The sequence below is a fragment of the Ixodes scapularis genome, unplaced genomic scaffold (assembly GCF_016920785.2).
Source record: "Ixodes scapularis isolate PalLabHiFi unplaced genomic scaffold, ASM1692078v2 PGA_scaffold3__209_contigs__length_174095766, whole genome shotgun sequence".
In the NCBI taxonomy this organism is placed as follows: Eukaryota; Metazoa; Arthropoda; class Arachnida; order Ixodida; family Ixodidae; genus Ixodes; species Ixodes scapularis.
This window is the reverse complement of record NW_024609868.1, coordinates 114,323,854-114,347,343: the sequence shown is the minus strand read 5'-3', so window position 1 is coordinate 114,347,343 and position 23,490 is coordinate 114,323,854. Positions and strand designations below refer to the sequence as shown.

At 39.6% G+C, this 23,490-nt stretch overlaps 2 non-coding genes across 2 annotated transcripts; both read left to right on the top strand.

The window, feature by feature from the left end:
* The first annotated feature begins 20,266 nt into the window (after positions 1–20,266).
* Positions 20,267–20,338, top strand: Trnae-cuc. Its single transcript has one exon. It is a non-coding gene; the product is annotated as a tRNA-Glu (tRNA).
* Positions 20,339–20,344: 6 nt separating this feature from the next.
* Trnaq-cug lies at positions 20,345–20,416 on the top strand. Its single transcript has one exon. It is a non-coding gene; the product is annotated as a tRNA-Gln (tRNA).
* The last annotated feature ends 3,074 nt before the right edge of the window (positions 20,417–23,490 follow it).

Sequence of the window (23,490 nt, the reverse complement as noted above, 5' to 3'; positions counted from 1 at the left end):
GCATTGCTATAAATTCCTTTAATGTTTATGTTTGGATATTGAGGTGACTGCTAACGATAAATAGAAAACCTTACATAGGCCAAAATTATGCTTAGCAGAGCGCCTGTGTGAAGTCCCGTTCAAAACACTCATAGCACGAGATTCGAGTCTTAATAGCGGCCATAGAAACAATATATTACAATTGTTTTGTAGTTCCTGATAGACTACTATATAGCCTTACTGTGAATAACAAATAAAAAAAAATAAAAGGTGAGATTTTTTTAGAAAATCGACTTTAAACTTGCTAGTTTTTTAAAATATTCGTTTTTCAGGCTCATGTTGCGCATTCTATATTCGGCACAAAATATTTAAATTATATTCAAAAGAAAGAACTTAACTGGAGCTTTACGGTGATGGAAAGATAATAAAAATATGTTGAGTAGGTAACAAAAAAAAAACGTTAAAGTTCTTACGACGTAGACGCTTAATTAGCACAAATAAACATATCTCAAAAGTGTTCCCAAAAAGTTATATTGATATAGCGTAAAAAGTAAACAAAAGAGATGGACTGAAATCTGGCACCCTTGATAAGCTGGAAAAACGTCAGGTTCGACCTTGGCCGCTTCAACGGTCCATACCTTGAGAACAAAAAGTCCGACGAACTCGCCGTTTGCGTCTTCTTTTATTATAGGAATTGCCCGAGAACATGTGTTTTTGACAAAACTTAAAATTTTGACCCGCAATTTGTGCCTGAGTTGAGAGAAATTACCCAAATAAAATAGAAATAGGTGTCACCCTCAACCAAAGCAATTCAGAACACGAGAACAAAACAAAATATTTTAGCAACTTTGAATAAATATAGGGCAAGATCACGAGTTCACGTATCATTAAATATATATAAAAAAGAAGAAAAAATACAATGAAAACCGAAAACCCAAAAACATGCCTCCGTTGAGCAATATAATAAATACGAGCAAGCAACAACATTAAAATCAGCCACAAAAGAGTGTCCTTTTGAAAAGAAAACAAAATAAGATAATCTCTCACACTTCAACATCAAGAAACAAGGAATGAAAATATACACAAGAAAAATCAAAGCACCTATATATAAAGAAATAAACAATCATAGAGTTTTCGCAACATTACACAGATAAAAAAGCAATCCCACTAGCCACGAGCCTCCTCTTGCAATCGCTTTTAAACTATAAAAAAAAAAAAGTTTCCACGGACATCTTTTTTCAGCTTAAAGTTTGACTTTTCTGGAAATTTAGCCCCTTCTGGCCAGAGTTAGTTCTTATGGCCGGCACAGGGCTCCCCCCACGGTGGGCGGCAGCGGCTTCGCCGCCCACCCCTCCGACTGGTTGCCCTCCGCTCCAACTGACTGCCCACCCCTCGATATTTTTTTATGTCGCGGGATGACGATGCGATTTTGCCTGCACCCACGCCTGCAGACAGTCGCCGTCGTACTCCGCAGGTCCGCGCACCGCCACGTTATCGTTCGCTATCGCATCCCTGACTACCGCCACTGCCACATTGCTTCAAACAAAGAGCGCGGGCGCTCGGCGTGTTTCTTTTTCTTTCTTTTTTTCTTTCTCTATCTCAGCGGCGCTCCGCCGGCAGTGTCCAGGGTGGGTGGGGGGAGGGGGGGCATATACAGACGCGACGATCCAAAAAACTTAACAAAAAAAAACAAACGATCGCCTCCCCCTTCCCCCCTTGTTCATGTCCACCACTCAGAAATTCCTGGGGAGAACCCTGGGCCGGCATCTTTCGCATTGGATTTTGAATATTGAACGTACTTAGATTATCTGTTTGTGTAGTGTGGGGTTTGTTTTTGTGTATCAATTGTAAGTGTTTGAAATAAAATACTTTGTCTGCCTTGAGCGGATATATGTATTAAAAGGTGGCTGCGCGCTTAAATTTATTTTGTCTCTATAACTATTATACATAGGAAAGATTTTCTTCTGCAAGATGATTAGTTTACTGTAAGTTGCTGTCGTTCTTCCCCAAACCAAGATGCCATAGCTCATTTTGGAGAGAAATAGGGAGAAATATAATACTTGTTTAAAGAATGTAGGTAGTAAATTTTGTATTCTATAGATGCTTCAAGTAATTCGGGATAGATCAACTTTGAGCGAAATAACATGAGTGGAATATGAAAGGTCCTCAGTAAACCACACATCTAAAAGATTTGCTTTTTAACTTGATCCAGCAACGTTTCTTCAAATGTTATGTTGATAGTGGTCTCAACGCGATTATTCATCGGCCTAAAATTACATACTCAGTTTTACTCGTACCTAGACTTAAACGATTGGTTTCTAACCATCCTTAGAGTTTAAAAAAATAATTATTGGCAAATTTCGCTACGAACAGTTTTGTACCACCAGCTGAAAACATTAGTGTCGTCTGCCTACATCATTATATGAGTCTATACCTGGTATTTCCGTTATATCGTTTATATACGCAAGGAATAGCAGAGGCCATAAAATAGAGCCTTGGTGAACGCCGTGTTTTATTTTCATTTTGCTAGATGCCTTATTATTTAAGCATACTACTTAGTAGCGTTTGGTGAGATAGCTTTTAATTAACGTTATCCCTATTCATCGTCCACTGTAGATACTAAAGTTTTTTTTAAGTAAATTATCTTGTTTTACAGTGTTAAATGTTTTTTTAATGCAGAAATCAACAAAGTGGGAACATGTCAGCATGTCAGCATGTCATGTCAACATGTCAGCACGCATGCGACAAGAGCGAAGACGGAACTCGTAGACCATTGTTGGAATACGGGTCACTGTTTCGACTTTGAGAATGCGTCCACTCTGGCGCGCGAACAAAGGTGGGGTCCACGCAGGTTCGTGGAATCATGGTTCATCCGAAGTGACTCATCAGCTTGCAACTCGAACCGCGGCCCCCTCCCCGATGTGTACGCGGACTTGCTTAAATAGGACTGTGGAAGTTTTTTCTCTCATTCCTGCTTGTAGGTTTCACTGACGATGTTTCCTGCATGGGAGACGAAACGTTTGATTAAATTGTTAATCTTGTTGAGTAAAGTCGGAGCAGTTTTTTTGATCATTATGATTCCCGGCTTTTGGAATATTTTTGCAACATGTCAGTAGTTTCCGCAATTTTATCTTTTTTGTCGACGAGTGCTGTATCTGCAGAATTTTCCTTCTGGAAATGATATTGAGCCAGAGTTATTTTATGATGCTTTTAAAAGGTTATTAAGCCTGTCGTTGATTACACACTCGAAAATCTTTGAGAGCACCGGGAAGACTGAAATGGGCCTATAACTTTTAACTGATGTCTCTTCCTGGGATGTTTTTTTTTTTTTAATTTGTAATTTGAGTGGGCACGGCGATTGTCGAGCAAGCATGTCGCCTAACTTCTGCTGGCTCTTCCTACAGGCGCTGTCATGCTTCTACGGATGCTCCAACGGGGAATGCAACATCACTAGCCACCTGGCCCCCACGCCCACGATGACGCTCAGTAAACCCGTGCCGGACGCCAGTCATCTTCACGCGCTGAAGCCCACCACGGTCATCGCAGCGGTTGGATCGATTTCCGCTTCCGCGGTTACGTCACCTTTGAGACACCTTCAAAGGGAGCTGCCACAACATTTCATCTTCAGTGGGCACGGCGATTGTCGAGCAAGCATGTCGCCTAACTTCTGCTGGCTCTTCCTACAGGCGCTGTCATGCTTCTACGGATGCTCCAACGGGGAATGCAACATCACTAGCCACCTGGCCCCCACGCCCACGATGACGCTCAGTAAACCCGTGCCGGACGCCAGTCATCTTCACGCGCTGAAGCCCACCACGGTCATCGCAGCGGTTGGATCGATTTCCGCTTCCGCGGTTACGTCACCTGTGAGACACCTTCAAAGGGAGCTGCCACAACATTTCATCTTCAGTGGGCACGGCGATTGTCGAGCAAGCATGTCGCCTAACTTCTGCTGGCTCTTCCTACAGGTTGGTTATTCATTCAGATCGTTTAGAAGTGATGATATTACGATTGTAGTTGTGCCGTGCCCACGGACTTTGTGTCACATTGCGCATGACTGTTTGTTAGTATGTACGCTTCTTTTGTGTGGGGATGTGGAGTCAAACCCGGGGCCTACAACTGAAGAAATGTTTCAGACAATCATTGATGGCCAAATCGCGATTAAAAGTGAAATATCTGAGCTCAGGGCTCGACACGATCGTAATGACAAAAAAATTGAAGACCTAACGTCTAAATGCACGGGAATCGAGAGAACTCTGAGCGATCTACAAATAAAGACTATGCAGATTGATTCCCTAAAGCAAACTGTAACTACTCTTGAGCAAATTATATTGAAACAAAATGCAAAAATTACTGATCTGGAAGACAGAAGTCGCCGTTCAAACCTTGTAATCCATGGCATCCCCGAAACTCCCAATGAAACCGACGACCAATTAAAAAGAACAGTACTCGTTGAACTTTTTCAAGATAAACTGGGCGTTGCGTGTTCGTCCGTGGCGCGTGCTCACAGGCTTGGTAAACATGGCTCCAAAAGACCGATTATTTTATACTTTCAGGATTACAATGAAAAAACGGAAATCCTTCGTAATGCTAAAAAACTTAAAGGCTCGAAAGTGTTTATAAACAATGATTACTCGCAGGCTACACTCATGAAAAGAAAAATGCTGTGGGAGAGTGCCAGAAACGATAAAGATAAAGGCGCCCGTGTTTATCTATTTAATGATAAGCTTCACGTGAATGACGATGTATTTGTATGGGACGAAAACAAAAATACACGCGCAAGTATTTCAACCCAGATGAAAACCACCCGTTCTGACTGACTTGTACCTAATCGTAAACAGTTTCGACTTTTGAACTTAAATGCACAAAGTGTCGGCAACAAATCACACGCACTTGAATCTATCCTTCTTACGCATGACCCGCATGTTTGTGTTATAACCGAAACCTGGCTTACTGATTACATTAGTGACGGAGAGGTATTTCCGGATCAGTACAATGTATTTCGCAGGGATCGTGATGGAAGGGGTGGCGGACTGGCTGTTTTACTTAAACCAGGCATTGAAGCGGTCCTGGAAACCCAAATAGAAAATCATGAAAGCTTGTTTCTACGCCTTAACTGTTGGGGCAACACTGTTATCCTTGGAACTGTTTATCGACCCCCCTCTGCTACTCCTGACTACTTGTGCAGGTTATTTGACCACTTGTTTAAATTTAGCAGCCATAAAATAATCCTGGCTGGTGACTTTAATACCCCGTCCGTTGACTGGCCGAATATGTGTGGTTCTTCTTCTGCGACTGAAATTATTTTTGATATGATGTTCGCCTTTGATCTGACGCAGTTAGTTCAGGTTCCAACCAGAGTACATGGTACAAGTCACTCAATTCTTGATCTTGTTTTCGTAAACAATTCGCTTAGTGATTGCACCATATCTGTTGAACAGGGTATATCTGATCACTATTTGGTCCTCTTGACTTGTTTACTTGAGCGCTTTTCACCTACAAAAAGAGTTATATATTCGCCTTTCAAAGACTACTCGCGAGCTGACGATACTAGCATACTCGATTATCTTGACATAAATCTTGATAATTTCACTGATACAAATGTTGATACCCTTTGGCTAAAATTTAAGAACTTATGTGAATACTGCCTTGACAAATTTGTACCTACAAAATACAAGCGTATTAATTGTAATAATCCGTGGATTACCAGAAAAATCATACAACTCAAACGCAGGATAAAACGAGCGAAGAAATCAAGGCCAGTTAACTGTGATGTCACCAATCAGCAGAGCGATCTTCGTAGCCTAATTGCAGTGGCTAGAAACAACTACTTCTCCGGTACGCTTCTAAACTATCTTAAACATGACCCCCAAAAGTTTTGGCGCTACTTGACTGAAACAAATAAGCCTGTTGAGCAAATCGTGGTGAATGACACTGTCTCAACTGATCCTGGTGTTATAGCGTGCCATTTCAATGAGTATTTTCAGTCGGTTTTTTCCGATATCCGTAACCATGATTATGTGATTTCCACCACATCAAACTATCACTCTGAGTTTATAACTTATTACGGCATAGTTTCTTCGCTGTTGTCACTGAAAACGAAAACAAGTGCTGGTCCCGATAAGATTCCAAACACGTTTTTACGACGGTACGCTGAGTCCCTAGCCCATTATCTTCTCATTATTTTTCGTGCATCATACTCAAACAGCTCGCTGCCAGATGATTGGCGAACTGCCATAGTGGTACCTGTGCACAAAAAAGGGGATCGCCTGGCAGTTGAGAACTACCGTCCAATTTCCTTGACTTCTTCTTCGTGTAAATTAATAGAGCATATCATCTGCAGCCAAATCAATGAACTGCTGGACAGTCGTAATTTTCTAACAGAATTTCAACATGGCTTTCGCAAAGGCTTGTCAACTACGACCCAACTCGTCACTACCATCCATGAGTTTGCGCAAATCCTCGATAGGGGAGGTCAAGCCGATGTGCTTTTCCTGGACTTCAGCAAAGCTTTCGATAAGGTGCCTCATGAACAACTGCTTTTTAAACTTGAACAGCTTGGTCTTCCACATGGTTTTGTTAACTGGATTGCTGCATACTTGTCACATCGCACACAGTCTGTTTCCGTCGGAGGTTGCATCTCTCCAGTTCTGCCTGTAACGTCAGGGGTCCCCCAAGGGAGCGTTTTAGGTCCTCTTTTGTTCTTGGTGTACATAAATGATATTGTTTCAATCATTGACGCAGGTGTCCATATACGTCTTTTTGCCGACGATTGCATTATTTTTAAAGAAATAACTTCGAGCTCGGATCAGTTATTGCTAGATCATAGTTTGCATTCCGTTGTATCATGGTGCGATACGTGGAAAATGAAGCTTAACTCTGCTAAATCAACACTTTTACGTATTACAAAAAAGAAGCAACCCTTTGAATACATTTATAATATCGCGGACACCCCGGTTACTGTGGAGCGAGAATGTAAATATCTTGGTTTAATTATATCGGACACACTTTCTTGGTCTCCTCATATAAAACATATCTGTACTTCGGCATCCAGGAAGTTTGGTTTCATTAAAAGAAAGTTGAACGACGCTCCGATTCAGGTTAAGCTACATGCGTATTATTCATTAGTCAGATCCAAGTTGGAGTATGCAAATATCGTTTGGGATCCATTCACTCAGAAAGATATCCAGAAGTTGGAGATGGTGCAACGTCGAGCGGTTCGGTTTATTTACGGAAAGTATAGAAGGCTGGATTCACCATCTCAACTTATGCAGGCTAACGGAATACAGACTCTTCAGGCCAGAAGGAAACTAGCGCGGTTGAAATTCTTGTTTCATCTTCAGCAAGGACAGACTCGCATAGACCCATTGCAATATATTTCCCCTTTAGCGTCAAGAGCTACGCGGCACAGACATCAGTTTTCACTAACACCCATTTTTGCGCGTACTAATATGTTTAAGTTTAGCTTTTTCCCTCGCACTATTAGCGACTGGAACGGTTTACCTCTCAAACTATTTATCGACACCAACTTTGTAGAAGGTCTCGAGCGTCTTGATAACTAACATGTTTTGCTTTGTACATTGCTGCACCTTCATCTTCTTCGCATGGACATTAGGATTGTATAAACCCTCATACTACATCTGGATAGGTCATTTTGTATTAGTGCATGATGGAATTACATACTGCTTGATGCTTGCTTTTCCCCCTCCCCCTTTTTTTTTTTTTTAAATAATATATCCTGTATATTTGCTAGTTAGTTGTAAACCTTTTAATGTCGTGTTATTTGCTTTCGTTTTATGTGTGAATGTATATGTTGTTTCCCACACCTACTTGGGCCTTCGATGGCTTGTAGTATCCTCTAAATAAAATAAATAATCATCCTTGACTTCATGATGTAAAATGAGTTTGTGGATGAAAGGTTCCGGACGGGTTCCGAATTTCGCGGATGCCGTTTGGATGCGGAAACTTAGTCTATGGATTCGGATCGGATCCGGATACAATTATTTAAGAACATTGCCGATGCGCCTCAGATGCGTATAGAAAATCTGCAGATGCGGATCGGACACGGATGATGAAAGTGTTATCCGCTCAAGGCTGTTATAAAGGCAAGCTAGTACCGTTCGCACAGAGATGAAGGTGAAATTGTGAAAAAGATCGGAGTATCCTAAAGTAACTTGTAAGTCTAACATTAATGCTGGATTTCACACTATGTGAGCCCTATAAATGTAAAAAAAATGCGCAACAAATGTGTGACTTTGCAAGAGATATATAGTTTTGCTGCTTAAAGTAATTCTCGCAATCCGGGTGTATAAATGTGTAAACCAACTATATTCTGCATGACAATTTCCAGCTCCCTTTTGAAGCGTCGAAAGGACTTGATAATATTTTTTGTGTGTGTTGATCGTGGCTTTCGAACATTTACGTTTTTGTATGATATCTTGAATTGGTTCAAATGGTGCTTTTAATAAATCTTTTCACCCTTTACGCAACTTATCGGAGGATAAATCTACAGATTTCATGGGAACACAGTACCTGAATGTCGCTAGATTTTATTATTATTGTGAAACTCTAATATATCCTAGCCTGCATCATCTTTCAGGAAGTAATTTATATTGCATATTTCGTAAAAATGTTTTTGGTTAATTTTACTTGATTAGAAAAGAAGAAAAAGGGAAACCGACTGTGATTACAAAAGATAAATTTTTAATTAAGAACAATGTGTGTTGTGTTTAGTTGAACTGTTTCCTAATATTAACATTTCCTAATCCAGTCAATAAACTAGTCGTCATAGTTCTCGTATATTTTTCTTTTATTTTTAGTTCTAATGTTCAACTTTACTTTATGTTCATTGCTTCGTTAAGGTGATATCCGCTTTAGGTGTTCTCAATTTATTCAAATTGCTTGCATCATATGCACCCGTACTCGTCTATGATACTTGGAATGCAACGAAGACAGACGGTGTTATTCCAATAAAATCAATCGGCCGTTCGTAAAAAGAATTTATATTTTTGCAGGCATCAGAATGACGTATGTTCGTTTCCTCGATCGAAAATGTGATGTTCGCGCGAAATATTTTAATCTCACCAAATTCCTGGTAGCCTAGCGCCATCTCTGGGCCGTTGCACCAAGTTTCAGAAATTCTGACAAAACTAAACCGTATAAACTCAGATTTCAAGTACGCAGCCGATATTCTTACCGTTCATATAGTTCTTAAATTTTCAACTTGCCACCGTAGAATAAGAAAAAAATCTAATAAAGCTCGTCTGATAAAGCTATGTGTTCATTAATGTTTTGTCCAAAATCCATACCGCTGAATCGCACGGCATCACTTGAAACCCGGAAAAATGTGCAAACTTTTTACACAGGAAATTAGTCGAATACTCTTTGGGATTTAAAAAAAAACGAAAAAGAAGCATTATGCGCGGTGAAAAGAATCGACCACAAGTGCCCCTCTCGTTTGACTGTATTTTTATATATGGAATAAAACAAGCAGGTTTGTTATACCATCAAACATTATTTTTATATAAACAGGGCGCTTATTTCTATATCCATTAATTTATATATATATATATATATATATATATATATATATATATATATATATATATATATATATGTATACATATATTCTTTTTTTACAAGGGGATAAGATTAGGCGAGCGCCGTCCTCACGGTGTATTTATCAGGTCCGGCGGACATTAAATCAGGGAATAATCGTCAGGGTATATTTGACTGATTAACTAAAGTTAGTACATTAACACTTTAATTATTTGTTTTAGTGGTCAAGACGTACTTGCACGGGCCTCTAAAAGTAATTCACAAAAATTACTATTGGAGGCCAGACTAATTTTAAAAAATGTGCAAGCAGGCGCGGTTTTTAACCATGGTTAAAAGCTCTAATATAACGAACACAAGAAAAATACAAACACGAGCGCCACTCACAACTGTAATGGTTGTTAAGATATTAATCAATCAATGAGAGAATCTTGGTTTTTTTTATTGTTTCTTTTTTTGCCTTATATAAAAATGGCGCGCAAAAAGAGCTCCGCAAGCCCTGTCCAAAATGACGGTTAGAAGAGTGCTGTACTGCATGTTCAGATAAGGACGGTCATAGTAGTGTCACGCCTTTCTTTTATTTTCAATTGATCTTTTTATGAGGGAGAGCAATGTGTTCACTCAACGGTAAAAACCTCATATTTGCAAGAAACTTCTTTCTGTATTCGTGAGAAAAAAATCGCACCTAAGGTAGGGTTACAAACACAACTTTCTTAATTGCGCGTTGCCGGAAAATTGAGGGCACCTAGAATAAAGGATGCAATTGTCTACGTTATTAATTTTTTTTACGCCGAATGCACACCAACTTTACAACTAGAATTAATGAAATTTATTTTATCTGATCCTATACTTAAACGGAAATAAAAAATATAACTTGGCTTTTTGAGAAACTCCTTCGCAATAAGTATTTTATGGAGAATTTTAGCACCATTTTAAAGTCAAACCTTCAACCTGAAACTTTTTGCCCCGAGTATACCGTTTTTAGTACATTTTAGAAAGATATATATATATAGCATTCTACCACTTTTACTTTATTTTTCATCGCGCCCAAAAACCTAAGGTAAGGTTAAAAACACGACTTTCCCAATTGCGCGTTGCCGCAAAATTGAAGGCCCTAGAATAGAGAATACAATTGTCTACGTCATTGATTTTTTTATGCCGAACGCATACAAACTTTACTACTAGAATTAAACAAAGTTATTTTATCTGATCATATACTTTAAAAAAAATCAAATATCAAACTTGGCTTTTTGAGAAACTCTTTTGCAATAAGTATTTTACGGCGAATTTTTAGTACATTGTAAAATTAATCCTTCAACCTGAATTTTCTTTTTGCCTTGAGTATACCGTTTCTAGTACATTTCTAAAAACTATATAGCGTTCTACTACTTTTACTATATTTTTCATCGCTCCCAAAATTTTCCAAAAATTGAAAAAGTAGAAAAGGAATTAATTGTACCTCAATCAAAAAAGTGTAAACCGTTGTGCAAAGATTTCTCTTCGTGACAAAAAAAAGATTAACTGAAAACAAAGAGATAGGCGTGAAACCACTATGACCGTCCTTGTCTGAACACAGCACATTGTCACTTGTGCCGTCGGCGGACCCATCAAGGACGCCGTCAATACTGTACACTGCCGAGATAGTGTCGACATGAATAAGGCTGTGTTCCAAATATTACCCAAATGAACCCGAGTTACTCCGGCGGGTTGTGTCACGTGACAACACAGATAAAAGCGCTGGACGCAGGTAGGTTTTGGAACGCCAAGGTACAAAACTCTTACCTGGAGTAAGATTGAGTACATTATGGAACACTGCCTAAGACTACGTCAGTCTTCCGAGTGTCATTGCGGGCGGCGGGCATAAGCAACACCACCTAGAGGAGAAGGCCAGCACACGCCTCCGGTGACGTCAAGGCAGCAGGCTGACGAGCGCCGCGCTATAGAGCTGAGCTGAAGGCTTCGCGCGTAGCTTCAACGTCGTAGAAACGCGGGTTTTCGCTCTATTTATTTTTTATGAGCTAACGTGAGAACTGTGAACGCCGAGTGATATAAAAAACCAATTTTAGAACGCAGGAAAATTCTTATAACCTACAATTATTGTAGTGAAATACAAGAAAGTGATATCTTGAGACAGATGTGTTATTTTTTAATCGAGACTGGGTGGTGTAATTATCTCTGAACGACATGGGACTTGTGTAATAAAAAAGAATCCCTATGAAATGACAATAATCGAAGTTGTAGGACCAGATAAAACGAACTGAAGTAACAATTGGATAAATGATGCAGAGGCATTCATTTCATTTAATTTCATTCACCTCAAAGGCATCCAAAGACGCATTACATCAGGGGGAATTAAAAAAAAATAAAAGACAAAATAGTAATTGAACATAAAAGAGACACCAACAAAAAGAAAATGTCACACACACACAAAACCGCTTATTAGCATGTTATTGTTATGATGCAGTTTTACAAATCAAAGTTCAGTTACACAAATTGATGCACTTTTTCAATGAAATGGGATATCTCTCAGTTACAATATGGTCAGGTAGTTAGTTCTAGTCAGTGTTGCAAAGTACTAAGGAAGAAAAAAGGAAAGTGTAATTATGGCACTGAAATGGTTCAATCTTGCAGGAATTATCTAATATGGATGATATGAAATTGGCAGCCCAGCACTAAGTAGATTGAAAATTGGAATCTGCGTAATATACATCTTGGAAAAAGAAAAGAAACACACAATCAGACTATTTTTCGTCTTCTTTCTAGATTAGGAAGATTTATGCTAGCTTTTAAAGCGGAGACACTAGTTTCGAATGAATAATCACTACATATAAATCTGTCTGCTTTGTTCTGAAGATTCGAGCCTCTAGATTATAGGTAACTTAGGTGTAGATTCCAAATTATGCTCGCATATTCTAATGGTGGGAGGATAAATGTTTTGTATGCGAGTAGTTTTGCTTTAATAAGAGCAAGATCCCTACTAAAAATCTTATATTTATGAGAAACTTCTGTGTCCAATAAACACGTATGAATCATACAAGATATATAAGAACATATAAGAGCCCTATAAGAAGTAGATTAGAATAATATAAGAAATTTGTAAGAAGTTTCTTATATATCTTATATAGTTCTTATATGGTTATCATATACCTTGCATGATTCATGCGTTTATTGAACACAAGAATTTTCTCGTACAAATGGCTTTCTCACAAATTAAGTGTTTTTAGTGCGCTATTTGTTATTTGCTCAATCCATGATAATGAGTCTGAAATACGCGCCCAAATACTTGTACGACAGCGAGTCTTCTAGTGGTTTGGAAAGTAACGAGTACTGGGTTAGTATTTTAGTGGAGGACTTAATTATGGACAATTCTTTGCATTTATATGTGTTAATGTTCATCTGCCATAGGGAACACCATGATGATATTGTATCTAAATCGTCTTGTGATTAATATAGGTGTATTAATTTTCCGGTAAATAACTCATGCATTAGCAAACAGTCTAATTGTCAATTTAATTGATAATGATAGGTCATTGATATATATTAGAAACCATAGAGGCCCGAGTACACTACCCTTAGGGACATCTGAGGCAACAGCAACGGGACCCAAATTGCCAGACAAGTATAAAAGTAAGAACATTCTAAAATTGTGACATGCTGGTTTGAAAAATGTATTGCACATATTTTGAAAAATGTATTCCACATATTTTGGCAAACTTTTCTTAGACCTGTGATCAACCTGCATAGGTTCAGCAATTCAAAGCACTCTGCCTGTTCAAATATAGTACTTGTTTTGCAGCAAGCAACCTATCTGGTTACTACATCAAAAAACACCTGTGACCTATTTCTTGGCAATGTCACAACGTGAAAACTTTATATTTGCAAAAAAAAAAGTGCCGCAATACCCGAGCGTTGCCCCATATGCAGATGTACTTCGACAGTACCGAGTCTGTGAAACGACACATTTAGGGCAGCTAAAAACAAGTTTTGTACACAAACAGAAGTGGGCATGGGAGCTTCATATTCAAAGTTGCTTGCATTTACAATGCAGTAGAGTCATAAAGAAGAAATTGGTCACCTTTGAACACTGCGAAACGAGCCTCCTGGTATCCATAAGTTCTGAAAATATCCGTCTTCAAAAACATTTATACACATGCATCTTAGATGCTGTAGATTATGTGACACCGAGACACACAATATCTGTGCAGCATGTTGGCATTTACGTTGTAGCACCACAAGATACCCAACAGACTGCTACAAGGACACCGATTATCTGCAACACACACACACACAGATCGACCGACTTCAGAAAGCAGTTGCCTTTGCATGAGGATGAAGCGCAAGCATGTTGCTGGCCGGACACGAACTAATTTGTTTAGCCTTGACCTCTTAGTGTATCTTGCAACAAAGGTTTCTCAGTTGAAAGTTTTCACTGCAGTCCAACACATGCTTCAGCTCGAACTCACGATGGGTTCATCATCACAGGCGTCAGACATACTCTTCCTTGGTCCGAGTTCGCTTCTTGACATCCGTGACGGTTGGCAGCGAGTGTCTTTGATCGAGTTTCAGCTTTTCATTTCTTCTGTTTGGCATTCTTGGCGTTAATGCAAACATTCATTTCGCTACAGCATTTACACCAGCTCTGTCTTCCTGTGCAAGCAAACTGTAGCCAACTTGTTTCGTGCTGTCGATGCGGCCTTGCATTTTTCGCCCCTTAGGTTTTTCAAGGTGGTGTAGACTGCACTGGCCACATAGCCCAAGGCCGGGAGGCTGTGCTTTATTTTTTTTACAGCCCAGGGCCACATTGCAGGTATACCACGTTGCAGGTAGGGCGTCAAGTATCCGCTCGCTTGGGAAAAACTTTCTAGTTTCCATTGCTAGCTGTAGTGACTGTTGACATTGTGCTCCATAGCAGTATTCTGTTTTCATCTTCGCAAATGTGCCTTGTAGACACGTGATATTAGAAGCAAGCCAGTTGCCTATACATTCCGAAGTACTCTTCTAAGGAGTCAGTTTTCAGCTTGTCCCATGGAGGCCGTACAGTAGCCAGAGTTCGTCAAAGCAGTATCCGGGATGTGTGACCGCTTCTGCAGGAAATAGAAAGAAAAAGGAGGAAATCATATTAATCTAAAGAAAGGTAATGTAATCAAAAATGGTTATAAAAAGAAAAAAAAAACAAGAAGAATGCTCTTCTTTAAGCTGAAGTGGTTCCGTATTTGACAGAAAACACTGACAGTGTTTCGATCTGGTATTTTGGATCACAAACATCAAAATTATTCTTGAATTTGATGTGCCGAATGCGCTATAATAGTAATAATAATAATAACAATGCTTATTGCACGAGCACATAGAACCAGGTAGAGAAAATAATAATAATTAATAGAGCTTCCTGGTGTGTGGTGGGATTCTTTGGGGAGCCTGAAGCGGCTCCAGCTAAATCGTTAGTGTATGGCTCTGGTGTATGGATAAGTAAACTGATCAATGAACCATATTCCGGCTTGCGTGCACTCCAAACTACAGCTCAGAGACCCGCTAGTTAGCTGTTAGCTGTAGCGGATCATTTCTGCGCTCCGATGAGGATACGCAGAAACGACACAATGTACTTCTGTTGTTGTTGTTGTTGTTTTTTAATTGATGTGCTGGTTGCAACCGCGATAACCTATCACTTGCGTAGCTTGCGAAAACGTTCCAACCTGAACTCATAAATCAAGTCATTTTTATTTAATTCTGCACCCGCAAGTAGCGCCAGCATTTGAATATATTGCTTCCAGGCCACAACCAAATCACTCCCAAGAATGCATTCAGCGAAAAGTAAAAACAAAAAAACGAAACCACGATGAGAAAAATTAAAAAGTTCTCACCCTGCCATGCCGTCAAGGAGCGAGATCTTCCCATCGATTCGCTGTATAGTCCACGCTTTCGTAGTCATCCTTGCAGAAACTCAAATATGGACACTTTCACATCCAGTTTTCCGTCAAAGCGCGGATAAACAACATCTGTACCGAATGACAGCACCGACCAGGCGCCGACAACCGAAAGGCAGCTAGTTTCACGTCCACACACGAGGCCGCGAGAGCACATTCCAAAATGTGCTCGATCTCACTCGAGAGTTGAACCTCTGACCCTCGGCGTCCAAAAACCTACTCGCTTCCAGAGTTGTTCTAGTTGATTCCTCCAGCCTTACTGTCACGTGACCCAACCCGCAGGAGTAAGTAAAAAAAGCCGTCGAAGAAAGGAACGCGACAAACAACCGTTAAAGGAGAAAAAAAAAAAAAAAAAACGCGACGCCGTGGCGTCAAGCGTAGAGAGAAAGGAAAAGTAAAAGAGAACGTGCATTGCAAAGAAGCCAACTGTCAAGGGGAGCCTTGCGGAGAAGCGCACTACCAGTTCAGCCTACTCATGCCGACGCTCCTTGAAGGGAGAGAGGGAAGCGCTCCGGCTTTCCATCTAGGTGGTGTTGGCATAAGGCGCTCTTTTTAAGCGAAATGTTTATATCGGGCGAAGAGACGCCAAAATTCATAGATTAATATCTAAAAAAACCACTGCCTTTACGCTAAATATTTCAAATGGTCTGACTTCTACCGGGTGTCCCCTAGTAGTGGCAAGGCTCTTTAAATCGACCGCAAGATTCGGCTTCTTAACCTATAGCGCTACGACTTTGTGCAGCATTGCCAACAGATAACGCACTTTTTCTTTTTTTAATTTGCATAGAATGAACTTATCTGAGGAAAAAGTAAAGAAAGAAAAAGTCTTAGCTCCTATGGAAACGCAGCGAAGCCACCGGTCTTCAAACAATACGGTGCGGTTTCGCACGAAAGACAAGAGATGGCGCAAGCGGTCGTGACGCCAACTGCCGCCAACGAACGAGTATACGGCGCCGAGAGCCGGCGTCTTAAGCAGACGATCTTTTCGACTCGAAAGCGGCGCGAGGTTTCTCATATCAGTTGCCCATGCATTTTTTTATCATCCTTACTAATAAAACACGTTGAATGGACACATAATCGATTTAAAAAATGGTTTGCCGGGTTATTTTCACAGTTTTTTGTTCGTGTACTTAGTCGTCTGCTTTGCAGTTCCCTGTTGTTACCGCGCCTGTTTTTTGTTTCTGTGACTGTCGCCGCTTGCTGAACGCGCGCCGCTTTTGAGCCGAAAAGATCGTCTGCTAATGACGCCCCCTCTCCGGCGACGTATGCTCCTTCGCATACGGCGGGATGCGCATTATGATAGTATTTTTTTTCTTTGTAAAAAAAAGATAGTCGTGACAATTTCCTTCTGAGTGAGAGTAAATCAAAGTTAGCATGGCATTTTTTAAGGTAATGTTAGTGTCTGACAAGTGTAATCACGACGTAATGACGACGCAAGTTTCCATTGCGTCAAAAATATCTCAGAGAGTGATTAGAGTTAGACACAATGTTTTAAACGGGTGTTTTGTGAAAGGTCGTTCGATCAGAGATTGCCAAGATATTTGAAAAACGAGCACATGGTTGGTAGCACAGGGGGTGAGTAAAAGAAAGAGGACTATGTACGCATGTGAGAGAAATCAGTCGAGTTTAAAAGGAGTTCATTGTCAATGGCAACTTTACGCACCATACGTTTATGGAGTTAAGATCAGTTTGTAGAGGCATCTGATCATTTCGGTTAGATATAACCAGGTAAATCACGCAGTAATCAGCAAAAATTTGAATACTAAACGCCATGTCATCCGTGAAGTCGTTTACGAATATTACAAAGAAGCTGCTGATAAAGCACAGCATTTATTGTCTTGGGGAACTCCGAATTAGACACGACAATTTGATGGTGAGCAATCGGTAATGGCAGTGCACTTAGAACGATTGATTAAATATTGCGCTATTCAGGAGGTTAACAATAGAAATCAAGACTGATTTAGCTTATACCTTAGTGTACTATAAAATACCTTTTGAATTGCTTTAAAAAGTCAATAAATATGGCGTCTGAGTGTATGTCGTCACCTAAGTTTCAGTGTGTATTAATAAATAGCTGCACTCAATGTTTACAGCACTATGAATATGAAATTAAAAATGACTGATATAAGGTGATATTGTCACGGGTGGTGACCAATAAACAACAAATAAACAGAAAGAAATGAACGTTTAATGTGGCGAACTTGTGCCAAAAATAAAAGGGTACAAAAGATAATAACGGAGCGTAGCGGGCGTCGAAGTCGGCGTAGCAGCAGAGTCGAACGCTGGGCGAAAAACTAACTGCAGATCAGCACGCGGAGTCCCTTATGTACGCGGGTTGGGTTCTGGAACAATCGGCCTAGATTGTTCGGCGACTGGAACATTCAGAACTCGATCTGACGAGAATGTTCTCGAACTCACGAGAACGCAATGAAAGAACAAATAAAAGAGCATTCCACTGACTGGAATCGAACCCAGACTTTCTGCACGACAGTCAAGCACGGTAACCACTCGGCCACGCGCGCGGTCGCTCGCTGACGAACGTGGCAATATATTTTATGTTTTTGACTTTTGGATGTATATTATGTGCTTAAAGGTTTACAACCATCCCTAGTAAGAGAAATTAGACGATATTTAGATGAACAGGCTCTCGCAGCTGTTTTAACCTAGTTGAGTTTCACTTTTACATCCGCACAATCGTGTTGGAAACAATTTATTTGTACGAAATTTTTAACTCACTTTTCTTGAAAGTAAGCGTTGAACAATTTTTGTTTGTCTTTGAAAAAATAATGAAAACAATATATCTTATTTTAGGAAATTGATGTAAACCCTTTAATTTCGCGGTACCAGTTTTATTTTTTTGCGAGTTATGCAGGGAAGTTACATTCGCGACCTTAATACATATTGTGATTTTATTTAATACTTATCACTTTTATGGGTGAGAGCTACGCAGGGTCCGTATTTTCTGTGTATTTATCAGGCTTATATTAGATGAGGGAATAACGCGGAGGGGGGGGGGGGGCGGAGGGGGAGGGCGGGTTAGCTGATTTTGTTCAGGGGTGACGTGACACAAATTCATGTGACGTCATTTTCCTCACAAAATATAGCGGAAAAATTGACGTTACGTGACTACAACACAAATTCAGGTTCCCCGCTAAATATAGCGAGATACTGAATCGCTGTTCAGGTCATGTGACGTCAGTTTTCCCGCTGAATCTAGCGGAAAAACTGAATTTGTTAATGGGTGACGTAACACGAAGTCGTGTGACGTCATTTTCCCCGCTAAATTTAGCAAGAAAATTCACGTCATGTGACCTCAACACCGATTAAACTTCCCGCTAAATTTAGCGGGAAATTAGGCACCCGGAAACGGGTGCCTAAGAGCCGCGCTTTAATATATTGATTGTACTTATTCTTTCAGATTTGTTTTAAAAAAGATGTGAAAGCTAAACTTATTTGGTTTGTGTTGGTGAGTTATGCAGCCAAGAGGACATAGCATAGGGAGATAGTCGTAACTATTAGCTGGGTATTTAAGTAAAATTTGTTAATTAACTTTTTAATTAAAGCAATTAGACATATAGTTCCAACTAGGAACTTGATGGGCATCATCGAAAACCACTTAATCAACACTTTTTAGAAGGATATAATGCCGGGGCAGTATTTTACGGCGTCCTGTAAAAGCGCTCCATGTGGACGCGTTTCTAGATTTCGGTTTCTTATCGGAGTGCGTCTACGCTGCGGCAGTCCTGCTCCCTAGTGGCTGCGACGCGCAACACAAATCCGCCCTACTTCCTTCCATTCTACAAGGGAGGCGAGGCGGTCGATTCGTGCCGCGACCACCAGAGAGGAGGTCCGCGGGCGCAAAGATGCGTTCCGTCGAAATGAAGCGTTTTTACAGAACGCCATAAAATGCTGCCCCGACGTGCCCCGACCTTCTAGAAATAGTTGATTTAATGGCTTTCGATAATGCTCAGCAAGTTTCTAGTTGCAACTATACATCTACTTGCACTAATTAAAAAGTTAATTAACAAAATTTACTTAATTAGACGACTAATAGTTGCAACTATCTTCCTATACTATGTGCTCTTGGCCGTATAGCTCACCTGCGCAAACCGCAAAAGTGGAGCTTTCACGGTTCTTTTTTAAACAAATGTGAAAGAATAAGTGAAAACACCCTGTATATCAATCGTATTATGTATATATCAAGCGAATATATCAATCGCAATTGGCGATAATAATGATATAGCAATATAACCTATAAAACCAATAATTTAATGGTTAATTAAAAAAATTATGAATAATTAGCCAAGTTACTGTGTCGGTAATTCTCTCATCTTAAGTGCACCAAGTCTGATAGATGCATAATGAAGATGGCAATTGTGTAACTCTTGCCTTTTTTATAACACAGAAATATTAAAATTAAAATTAAACACTGTTTATCGCAAATATTAAAGGCTGGTATTCGCGCCCCAAGAAAATATAAATATTCGCATTCCCTCATAGTTCGTGTTTTTTTCGAATTCACGAAATTCGCGAACATTGCAGGCTCGAGAACGTAAGGGGTTTTATAAGATTTTTATACAATACAAATAAATTACCAGAATATGTGCCGCCTATTTTATTTTCTCAGAAGAACTGAAAAAAAATATATATACTAAAAAGTAAGCAAGACATGAATTTCGATCAATCTTACCATCCCTAAGGTGACCAATATAACTGCTTTAATGGGTCTCATAGTGTAATAGTCGTGCGAAATCCTCTCGTAGCTGGAGTACCGCAAGGAGAAAAGCAAGTTTTTTTCCTCACGTCTCCGTTCCGGCGTGGTCTAGTGGCTAGGATACCTGGCTCTCACCCAGGAGGCCCGGGTTCGATTCCCGGCGTCGGAAGGGTTGGGTCTCATGGTGTAAAGGTTAGCACTCTGGACTCTGAATCCAGCGATCCGAGTTCAAATCTCGGTGAGACCTTTCTTTTGAAAACCCCACATAGTTCACGAGATAACGGTCAGTGCGAAACGGTCTTGGTGGAAGTTTACAATTATTTGTTCTCTTTATTTGCTCGGCGGATTTTACCGCGTGGGGAGCAGAGATGAAGGCTCTGTGCCCAACAGGTCCTCGCCCCCTGCTCTCTTTTTCTTTCCCTCCCCCTCCCCATTTATTTTAATTCTTTTATATACACTTGAGCAGTGCGGCACGACAACGTAACAAAGATGACAAATCCAATTTAAATAAATGTTGGGATCCACCGAAGCGATTCAAAACAAGAGAACAAACTAAAAGATTTTAGAAACTTTGCGTAGATATAGGTCAAGATTTCTATTTCATGTATCATTAAATATATATAAAAAGAAAAAAAAAACACTGAAACCTGAAAGCCACAAAACATGCTTCAGTTGAGCAATACGTTAAATACGAGCATGCAACAACACTTAAATCAGTCAAAATACAGTGTCTTTTGAAAAGAGAAAAAAAAAATAATCTGTCACACTTCAGCATCAAGAAACAAGTAACGAAAATATACACAAATATTCAGTGCACCTATATTTAAAAAGAAAAACAATCCTGGAGTTTTCGCAACATTACACAGAAGAAGAAGCAATCCCACTTGCCACGAGCCTCCTTCTGCAATCGCTTTTAAAATATAAAAAAGATTATGTAAGTCCACGGAAGCATCTTTTCTGTTTAAAGTTTGACTAATCTAGAAATTTAGCCTCTGTCAGCCATAGTTAGTTCTTATGGCCGGCATCTTTCGCTTTGGATTTCGAATATTGCATGTGTTCAGATTATCTGTTGCTGTAGTGTGGAGTTTGATTTTGTGTATCACTTGTAAGAGATTGAAATAAAATACTTTGTCTGCCTTAAGCGTATATATTTATTAAAAAGTGGCTGCGCGCTTAAATTTCTTCTGTCCCTATAACATTTATACATACGAAAGATTTTCTTCTGCAATATAATAAGTTTATAGTACCTATTTTCTTTCGTTGTTCCCCAAACCAAGATGCCATAGCTCATTTTGGAGTGAAATACGGTGAAGTATAATACTTGTTTAAACCAGGTAGGTAGTACATTTTGTATTTTATAGATGCTTCCAGTAATTCGGTATAGATCAGCTTTGAGCAAATTAACATGAGTGGAATATGAAAGGTCCTCAGTAAACCACACATTGAAAAGTGCTTGCTCTTTAACTTGATCCAGCAACGTGCCTTCAGATGTTATGTTGATAGCGCTTTGATCGCGATTATTTATCGGCCTAAAATTACATAGTTTTACTTGTACCTAGACTTAAACGATTAATTTCTAACCATCCTTAAAATTTTAAAATATGGTTATTGGCTAATTTCGCTACGAGCAGTTTTGTACCACCAGCTGAAAACATTAGTGTCGTCTGAGTACATAATTAACTGAGGACACCTGGTATTTCCGTTATATCATTTAGATACACAAGAAATAGCAAAGGCCATAGAATAGAGCCTTGGGGAACGCCATGTTATATTTTCATTTTGTTAGATGAATTATTATTTAAGCATACATATCGCTAGCGTTCAGTGAGATTGGTTTCAATTAACTTTAGCCCTATTCGTCGTACAATGTATATATTTAGGTTTTAAAGTAAAATATCAAGTTTTGCAGTGTCAAAAGGTTTTTTAGTCTAAAAATCAACCAAGCGTTTACATTTCAATATTTTCGTCAATTTCATTTGTGTTTTGACGGGTGCTGATTTAGCAGACTTTTTCTTTTGGAAACGATATTCAGCAAGAGTTGTAATATGATGCTTTTAAAAGGCTACTTAGCCTGTCCTTGATTACACGCTTGGAAACCTTTGAAAACATCGGGAGGACTGAAATAGGCCTGTAACTATTAACTGATGTCTCTCCGCCTTCCTTGTAGAAGAAATTAATCTCGCTAATTTTAACTCATCACGAAAAATACCGCCGCACCCAAGCACATTATCCCACATATCATGTGGGATAATATAGGACCTATTATGCTCGCGGTTTACTTAATTGGGAGTGCTTTTATTTTATCATCACCAGCAACAACATCATTTTCTAAACTTCATTTTATTTTATCAATTTCCGTTGGTGTCGATGGAATAAGCATGATAGATCGTATTTGAGTTCTCGCCAGCATGCAGTTATCTCAACTTTGTATTTTTTTCCCGACCACGTGCCTATGCTAATAAAATGCCTTTTCATTTCGTATGCAATTTCTGTACCGACGACACTTAAATATTATAATTTCCTTCACACTGGTGCGTGAAGAAGAAGATAACAGGCAGAGACAGCGTCTCTAACTCAGCCAACCATTTTATTCAACCAACCTCCGTATATACAGAGCTACAACCGCCACAGAACCACCGAACATCCTGATTTTCAAGGTCACATGTGCAACACTTATCGACATCAGAATACAAAGTGAGGCCACCTACAAAAAACAACCACCTTTTGGTTTAGACAGAAAAAGTTCTAGACAGCTAGAGGTCACAAAAAAATGTACAATGCTTTTGAACTGCCATAAACACATGAGCACACACACACACATATACACACACACGCACGCACGCACGCACGCGCGCGCACACACACACACACAGTGGATACCTTTGGTTGCCTTTCGTATAAGGCTTAGACGAAAGGCTTCTGGACTCATATCTCAAAACACCACACTAACATAAAAAGTATTTTTCACCGTAATAGACAGCCAAGATTGCGTTCTTGACGGATAATCTACATAGTGATCTTTTCAATAGAGCCTTGAATGAATAGATTTTTTTTCTTTCTATGATAGAAAATGAAGAAGTTGACAAAAAACATTCAACTCAACTACATGAAAAACAGTCATTGGTAAGGGAAGCATGAAGCTCCATGTTTGACCCAAACCTCGCACCCCGACTTCTACCATACAGAAGACACCATAAAGGAAGCACCATAACGGAAACGGCATTACTTCTTTGAGACTATCCCCAAAGAAATAGAGGGTGGGGCAATGCCTGCAAAGAAGATGCAAACAAAAGTTTTGTCGTTATTCCATATTTACACATG